The sequence below is a fragment of the Hyalella azteca genome, unplaced genomic scaffold (assembly GCF_000764305.2).
Source record: "Hyalella azteca isolate HAZT.00-mixed unplaced genomic scaffold, Hazt_2.0.2 contig339, whole genome shotgun sequence".
Classification (NCBI taxonomy): Eukaryota; Metazoa; Arthropoda; class Malacostraca; order Amphipoda; family Hyalellidae; genus Hyalella; species Hyalella azteca.
The window spans coordinates 68,407-76,158 of record NW_025930692.1 but is presented as its reverse complement, the minus strand read 5'-3'; the positions used below and the strand labels follow the sequence as shown (position 1 = coordinate 76,158).

The following is a 7,752-nucleotide window of genomic DNA, read 5'->3' as shown; positions in this document are numbered from 1 at the left end:
CGAATTGCAAAGTAATGGTAATTAGTTATCCGTGCAAAGTAATAAGTTCGGCCTAGGGGAATATTCCGAGTTGCAATGGGAATATTCCGAGTATTAAGCAAGTTTTCGTTAGAAAAATTCATGGAGTATTTAAAATCCCATAGCAAATAAAATAATCGGAGAAAAGGTTGTGAATTGAACAATTTATTGAAGCTTTCCGTGACATTACCTTAGTAAGACGAGGCGGCTGTATGAAGCCATTATTTTCCCGTGTAGTTGAAATTGAATCTTCCGGGAGTCGTCGCGGTACTTTTTTTACAGAGACTATCAATCGACTTGCTACTTACTAGAGACTTATTTCTATTACAACTTGGAGGCAAGGAAATAGATCTATGGTTTCAGAAAATTGGGGTTACCGATATCCGACCAAATCTTATCATAGACTGAATGTTGGAAACTCTTCAGGTATGGTCCAGGATGGTATATATTATTTTCATTCTATTCGTAATCGCACTGGGTGTTATAACTTGAATCTTAGCGATACTGAGAGGTCAAGAATCGTTTCTATTTTCGTGATTAATACACTTTGAAAGAGTATTCTTGAGGTGCCATCAACATTCTGTCGTACGAATGATTGAGAAAATTGTAACTTCTGCAAAAAAAAATTGGCAAATGGACGCAAAATATGATGCCTTTTGAAGGAAATTGTATGTTATAGAGATCTTGGACAACTAAGAAGTGGCAACGCAGCCTCGGCATTTGTAAAATTATTTGGCAGAGCAACGTTATCAAACGTTGGTAGGTTCTTCCTCGAAATTGAACCAGATTTATTTCGAACGATGGAACCTGATGAAAAATTAATTCATTTCTCAAGCAGTTGCGCGCTGAATGTATGAACAGTAGTTATGATTGAATTGATTCCACAGAAGTTTAGCTCAATGCCTGCAATAATGATTTCACATTTCAATGCCTGTCAGAGCTACTAGGGATGACGTCATGATGAGTTGAAAATGAATATATTGTACATATTTTCAACATATATACTAAAAGCTCGTAGGGAAAATTTGAGATGCCTTCAGCATAGACTTTGCATATAGATTAGGTGCAGACAGAAAAGTTCTTATTATGAAATGTAGAAAGTTATTCTATATGAAGGATCTCGTGTGACGACAGGTATTGTCTCGTGATGCGGGTAACATGCACATTAATAATGTTAGGTGGAGATAGCCGAGTTCCTTTCGAAGTGAAGGCATGTTTTGACATATATCGTCTATACTAGTGTAACGAGACTAGATACTGAAATTTATGGTTTAATTTGCGAGTGCGGTATGTGAATAGGAGTTATTCTGACANTCGTTTACACTTTCGTGATTAATACACTTTGAATACACGTTTCTGTCGTACGAATGATTGAGAAAATTGTTAACTTCTGCAAAAAGATTGGCAAATGGACGCAAAATATGCCTAAAAATCACGGGGGGAAAATTGTACCTGTTGAATTTCAGCTGCCAGGTTTTGATATACTGAAACCTCGTAGGGAAAATTTGAGATGCCTGCAGCATAGACATTGCATATAGATTAGGTGCAGACAGAAAAGTTCTTATTATGAAATGTAGAAAGTTATTCTATATGAAGGATCTCGTGTGACGACAGGTATTATCTCGTGATGCGGGTAACATGCGCATTAATAAGGTTAGGTGGAGATAGCCGAGTTCCTTTCGAAGTGAACGCATGTTTTGACATATATCGTCCATACTAGTGTAACGAGACTAGATACTGAAATTTATGGTTTAATTTTTGAGTGCGGTATGTGAATAGGAGTTATTCTGACACCGACGCATTATAGGCGTTTCTCCGGAAGAATGTATTATTGAATTGATTAGATAGGAGATGCAGATGGGATGCTCACTAAGGTTAGGTCGGGATAGCAAAGATGTTTTAAAGTGAATTCGTTGTTTGAGAAATCGTTAAGTGGTGCGATGAGGTATATATACATGAATTTTTGTTAGTATATTGCGAGTTACTATTTTGACGCAGGGTCATTGAAGATTGTGGATGTTGCTCTATTGGAGCATAATATGACACATTAAGATTAGGTGGAGATGGCGAAGTTTCTTTTAAAAGTGAACGCGCGTTTTGACATCTATCGACTAGCACTAGTGTAACTAGACGAGGCACTGAAATTGAACGTTTAATTTGCGATTGTGACATTTAAATAGGAGTTATTTTGACACCGACACATAATACGTATTGCTCTCGGAGATTGCATTATTGAATTGCTTAGATAGGAGATGCAGATATAGGATGCAAATTAAGGTTAGGTGGGATATAAAAGATGTCTTTAATAAAGTGAATGCTTTGTTTGACGCAGTATGACGCTGAGTCAATGTTGATGTTGTTTGTTATACATCGTCTACCTAATGGAAGCACATTGTGTGGTAGACATCGTGAACGCGGTGGGACACTTTCGGGTCCCTTCCGCTGTCAAAGTAGACTTGCCAGGTTTAAGACAGCTTAGGTTTTGGACGCCGTGCTATTTTAATGAAATTAATGACTGAGGACTTCTGATGCAGCCCAGATATATAGCTGATGGAATCTGGGGTTAGGTTAGGTGTGCCAAGTTCTTTTTTTAGCAGGGCCGACCCGATAAGACAACCTGAGGTTGTGGGTTTAGGACTGCAAAGGCATTTTCCTTGCAAGAATGACCATGCTGTTGAACATGGTGGTGTCAACATCAATAAGCTATCTGGGGGATACTATGGTTAGGTTAGGGACTCCAGATTGTTGTTTATAGTGAAATTATGANTAATAGAACTTGAGGTTGGGTTTAGGACAGCAGGCCTTTTCCTTTTAATGATGACCGTGCTCATGGACATGCTTTTGTCTACCTCGACAAAATATGTGGGGGAAACTATGGTTAGGTTAATTCGACTTCAGGCTGTTTTTGTGATGAAAATCTGACGCTGTTACACGCAGTTTGACGTTGGGTCCCAGACGCCAAGTCCCACCTTAATGGTAGACGCTGCTTGAGCACATTGTATGAGACATCGTGGGATGTAAGATGATTTAGTTTATTGTAGTTTATTGTAGTTTATTGTTGTTTATTGTTGTTTATTGATATTGATATTAAAATGTAGGGGGCACTGGGATATTCTGGTTTGTTGATAACGAGATGCTGTATGAGACTTAGCTTAAGAATTATTATTGATTATTCTCTACGAATGCAGTCCTTATTCTCGACTCGGGGAAGCCGGGAAATTAGTTATAACCGCTATGCCTGATGAAAGACAAGGTACCAGCAATATGTCTTTGAAAGCTTCCAAGTCTAGTGAATATAATACTTACATTAGAAAAATTAATGAATATATCACACGGTGACCATATATCTACCCGGACATCTATCGCCCTGTGAGTTTGTAAAGTGTCGTTTGCAAGGTAATGGAATCTGTTGTGAGGGATCGATCAATTGACTTAATAATCTCCATTCAGACTGTCTACAACTGATGAGTCCGCCGACGGGTCCGGAGAAGTGTCGATTCGGTCTGTCACCGTGGCTTCATAGCCCTTAGATCCTGCACCACTAGCCTCTTGTCTACTTTGAATGAATGGACCCGCCTGCTGGACGAAAGGGAGCCAGTCGATGCAGTGTACCTCGATTTTGCCAAAGCATTCGACAGTGTCCCACATGAGCGGCTGTTGCGTAAATTGAAGTCTTTGGGAATTAGGAGTAATGTACTCAAAAGGTGCCTGTACACGGGGACAGTACTAGCCGCCAGTTCCTCTGCCGCTTGAACTGTCCACACTACTAGCCTCGTGTATAGGGGTTCAGCTGCTTCAGTGGCATGTGTAGACAGCCGATACGTGGCTGGGAGGAGCAACCATGCTTGCTTTTCTTCGCCGACAGGCGGCCAGCGTTGCCAACTGGTATATTTCAATACCAGATTTCACAAATCTGGTATTTTCAGACGGTGGCTGGTATGAATATTTAGATCTGGTATATTTGCCTAAATCAGGTATTATCTGGCTTACTGCAAATTGACTGCATTAAGTTCCAGCTCTGAAGTTTGAACTTTCCTCAGCGTAGGCGTAGATTATATAGATTATGGCCTTGAGAGCGGGGCGACCACAGCTTTCCCATCATTTTTGGAATCGCAAGATTACGGCTTGATGAAAAAACTCCAATCCAATTGTTAACAAGGACTGCAGGGTGGCCCAGTGGTTACAGTTCAGAATACCGAGATTAGAGCAGAGAGGCGCGGGTTCGATCCTCTGTGCGCCAGTTTCTGCAAGGGCCGGATTATCAAAACTTCGTAACAAGGATTAAAATTACTTATTTTTTAGTCAATCTTTCTGACACATAGATTAATCAAATTCTAAGGTATAAGTAGGTCTGTTTTTAAAAAATATAATGTTTGGCATATTTCTGGTATTTTGAGCTAGGCAATCTGGTATTCTCACTGAGAAAAAAGTTGGAAACACTTGAGGGGTCAAGGGGGCCGGGCAGTGGAGGCGGGCAGGCGGCCAGTGCCAGTTGAGCTGATTAGCAATGGTGAGAGTGTGTGCGCCGCTCTTGTGAAACATCTTTGGTCAAGTGTTCAGACTGCAGAGATCAATCAAGATGGAGCTTGTTCTTTGCAAATGTAGAATTTCTCAAATAATTGAAGAGGGTGAACTGTGAAAGACTATTTTCAGATTTGCAGGTGATTTTCGAAAAGTGTGTGCCAAATGTGAAATTTGGACACTTTGCTTCATTTCTACAAAAAAATAGCTAGGCTGCAGGGCCTGTGAGGGCCACAGGACAAGCACTTTATTGACAAGCGTCAAACATGGACATTTTTGTTTCATTCATGAGTGGCTTTTGCCTGAATATGCCTAATGTCTAGTGATGCAGATTGCAGTTTGTGAAGGGCATGAAGGCCATTGGCTATCATGCTATGGAGCCCATTTTACACTAGAAAATTACATATACCTACTTGGCTTAGTTGGCTACTTGTAATTGTAAATGACATTTCTGAGTAAAAATCTGGCTTGGAACTATATATACTGAAAATTCAGTAGAAATGACCCTTGCCAGATGTATCAAATAGGCAAGTAGGGTAAACGCGGTATATTCCGACATCGTAGGTAATTCCGTCACCTCTCCAGCTTTTCCTTTATATTAAGCTTTGTTTTAGTTCCATGCGTTCATTGATTGGGTTAGGTCTGGAGTGCCAAGTTATTTTTTTTATAGCAGGGCCACATGGTAATAGAACTTGAGGCTGGGTTTAGGACTGCAGGCCCTTTCCTTTTAAGGATGACCGTGCTCTTGGACATGGTTTTGTCTACTTCGACAAACTATTTGGGGGAAACTAAGGTTAGGTTAATTCGACTCCAGGATGTCCTAATAATGAAAATTTGACCCTGTTACACGCAGTTTGAGGTTGGGTCCTTGACGCCAAGTCCCACCTTAATGTAAGACGCTGCTTGAGCACATTGAATGAGACATCGTGGGATGTAAGAGGGATTAGTTTATTGATATTTATATTAAAATGTAGGGGGTAAGGGAACATTCTGGTTGGTTTTCTTCATAAAATTCGCGAAGGCCTGCCTGAGGGACCGAGTAACGTGGTTGCCCACTGCAGGTAATTAACTTGTAACAAAATTCCCTATATCTTTGCACCAGAACTTGTATATTGTTAATTAATAGGTTGTTATTTTTATGCCCCTTCGTCAATTGAAATCAATATACAATTGAAAGATTGTTCAATTAATGTGTCAGGCTTGAGTTAGGCTTTTGCTCCTATTTTTTGATTCGTCAGGCGATAAGAGAAATTGAAAATCACATACATAAAATCCTTGTGATCGGGGATACTGATGTCTGCGAGCAGTAATGGTAGTGGACGTACGGGAGTTTTATTCGGGCTATGGAACCTGCAACTGAAGGCTGAGTTTTCCTCTGCAGAAGTTGATGTGATGGAAGTGATTTTAAAACTGCGCAGGAACAGAGCACACATGGTGGATTCACTCGTGAGTAGATGATGTAAATCAGAAATAAATCGACATGATGAAGTATATGTAAATTAACTCGCACAGCTGTAGTTTTTTCTCGAAATATCTTCAATGAAAGTCGTGTGAAACTACATTGTTTTAGCTGGACTTCTAACGCCAGTCTCAAGGTTCTGAAAAATAGACTTACATATATCGAAAATTAAATGAACACTGCAAAATTTGTTCATTTCAATTCGTAAATTTTGACTCGTTGTTATGTCCAATTCTTAAATCTTAAATTTGGTTCCTCCTTCACAGGAAAAAGTGGAAAATCTGGTCATTCTGGTCATAGCTTTCATTTATTATCTCAAGCTTGCAGTCAGTGCAACTCGAGGTGGGTGACTCAATACGTGTTTTTCCAATACCCAATCGTTAATTTGTTTCACACGAATAAGAAGGAATTTCAATAGTTTCATCAACGTCTTACAATTCGGATATGTTCTAAACATTATTTTGAGTCGAGGAACTATTTTGTAAAATTTGAGCAAGGTATTGTATATAACATTGAATAACAAGGTATATAACATTGGAAGTGTTGTGATAATCTTGAACTCTTTTTCACTTATTAAATCGATATACCCTTGGTCTATATCTTTTCTTAATTTCGAAGTACAAAGCAGTAATTTTACATTTCTCGTCATCTCAGGAATCACGTTCGACCTGGCAGGGTGTGATGACCTCCTATCACAGCTCAGTATGGCTTCCATTGAGGATGGATACCAAAACACGTACTCTGGGGAACTGCTTGCCAGTAGCAGAACTGGGGACACCATTGATGAGGCAAGCCCACTAATGAACCAAGAACCACTTGCCAATTCGCCATCATCACGTCGTCTCATTTCACAGAGCCGCCGGCCAGCTGTAATTTATGAGTCAGTGAATCCTCCACACACTGAACCCAGTCAAGCAGCGAACCTGCCTGACCGACAACCTTGTGGACCTGAAATTCAAGATGAACCTGGTGGCAATGTTATGTCTGAGAGATGTGAATTTGCACAACCTCAAAATTTTGTTTCAGTTCAGAGTAGCCATTGCCTAGAGTCGGCTCAAGTGCTAACATCTATTGCAGAACGTAATGCAAGGGTCTTCACCAAACCATCCACCGCAGTGCTAGATTGTCATGAGATGTCTCCAGTTATTTCTACATTTCAACAAACTGTCGCCCAAAACAATGAATGCAGCGCCAATGAATCTTACCACGAAGAAGCTGTGCACCCAGCGCTTGCTGCCGAGGTTCCTCACTCATCTTCCTCTGTAATAATTACAACTGTTCAAACCAGGGGACTCCAGAGGTCTCAATTACCCACATCCATGAAGAAGCGACCACTACCACGTATCAACCAAAAAACACTACAACCAATATCCTAGCTGTCAATGACATGTCATCTAACAATTAGGGAAAATTTGGAAGAGACATAAACAATCGTGCCTATTGAATAAAAAATTTATTACTTTTCTCGCAGTTACATCGCAATTGCTCCCATCAAAATAATGATTGTTGTTAGTTAGTCTCGTAATTGTATAACAGATTAATTGAAACATTGTTTCAGATAAAAGATTAGATCGCATAACCAATTAGCACATAACCTGGAACAAATTCATGTTTTTTAGAGGATTGAGCTCATAAAGGGCAAAATTTAGGTCCCACCCGAAATGAAATATATGTGAGCATTTGTATCTGAGAGTAATGGAAGATGGACATTCAAACATTACGGAAAAAGACGGATATGCTTAAAAAATTTATAC

At 39.8% G+C, this 7,752-nt stretch overlaps 1 long non-coding RNA gene across 1 annotated transcript; it reads left to right on the top strand.

The window, feature by feature from the left end:
- The first annotated feature begins 1,902 nt into the window (after nt 1–1,902).
- LOC125177571 lies at nt 1,903–5,473 on the top strand. Its single transcript, XR_007156572.1, has 3 exons — nt 1,903–1,914; nt 2,315–2,585; nt 5,180–5,473. It is a non-coding gene; the product is annotated as an uncharacterized LOC125177571 (long non-coding RNA).
- The last annotated feature ends 2,279 nt before the right edge of the window (nt 5,474–7,752 follow it).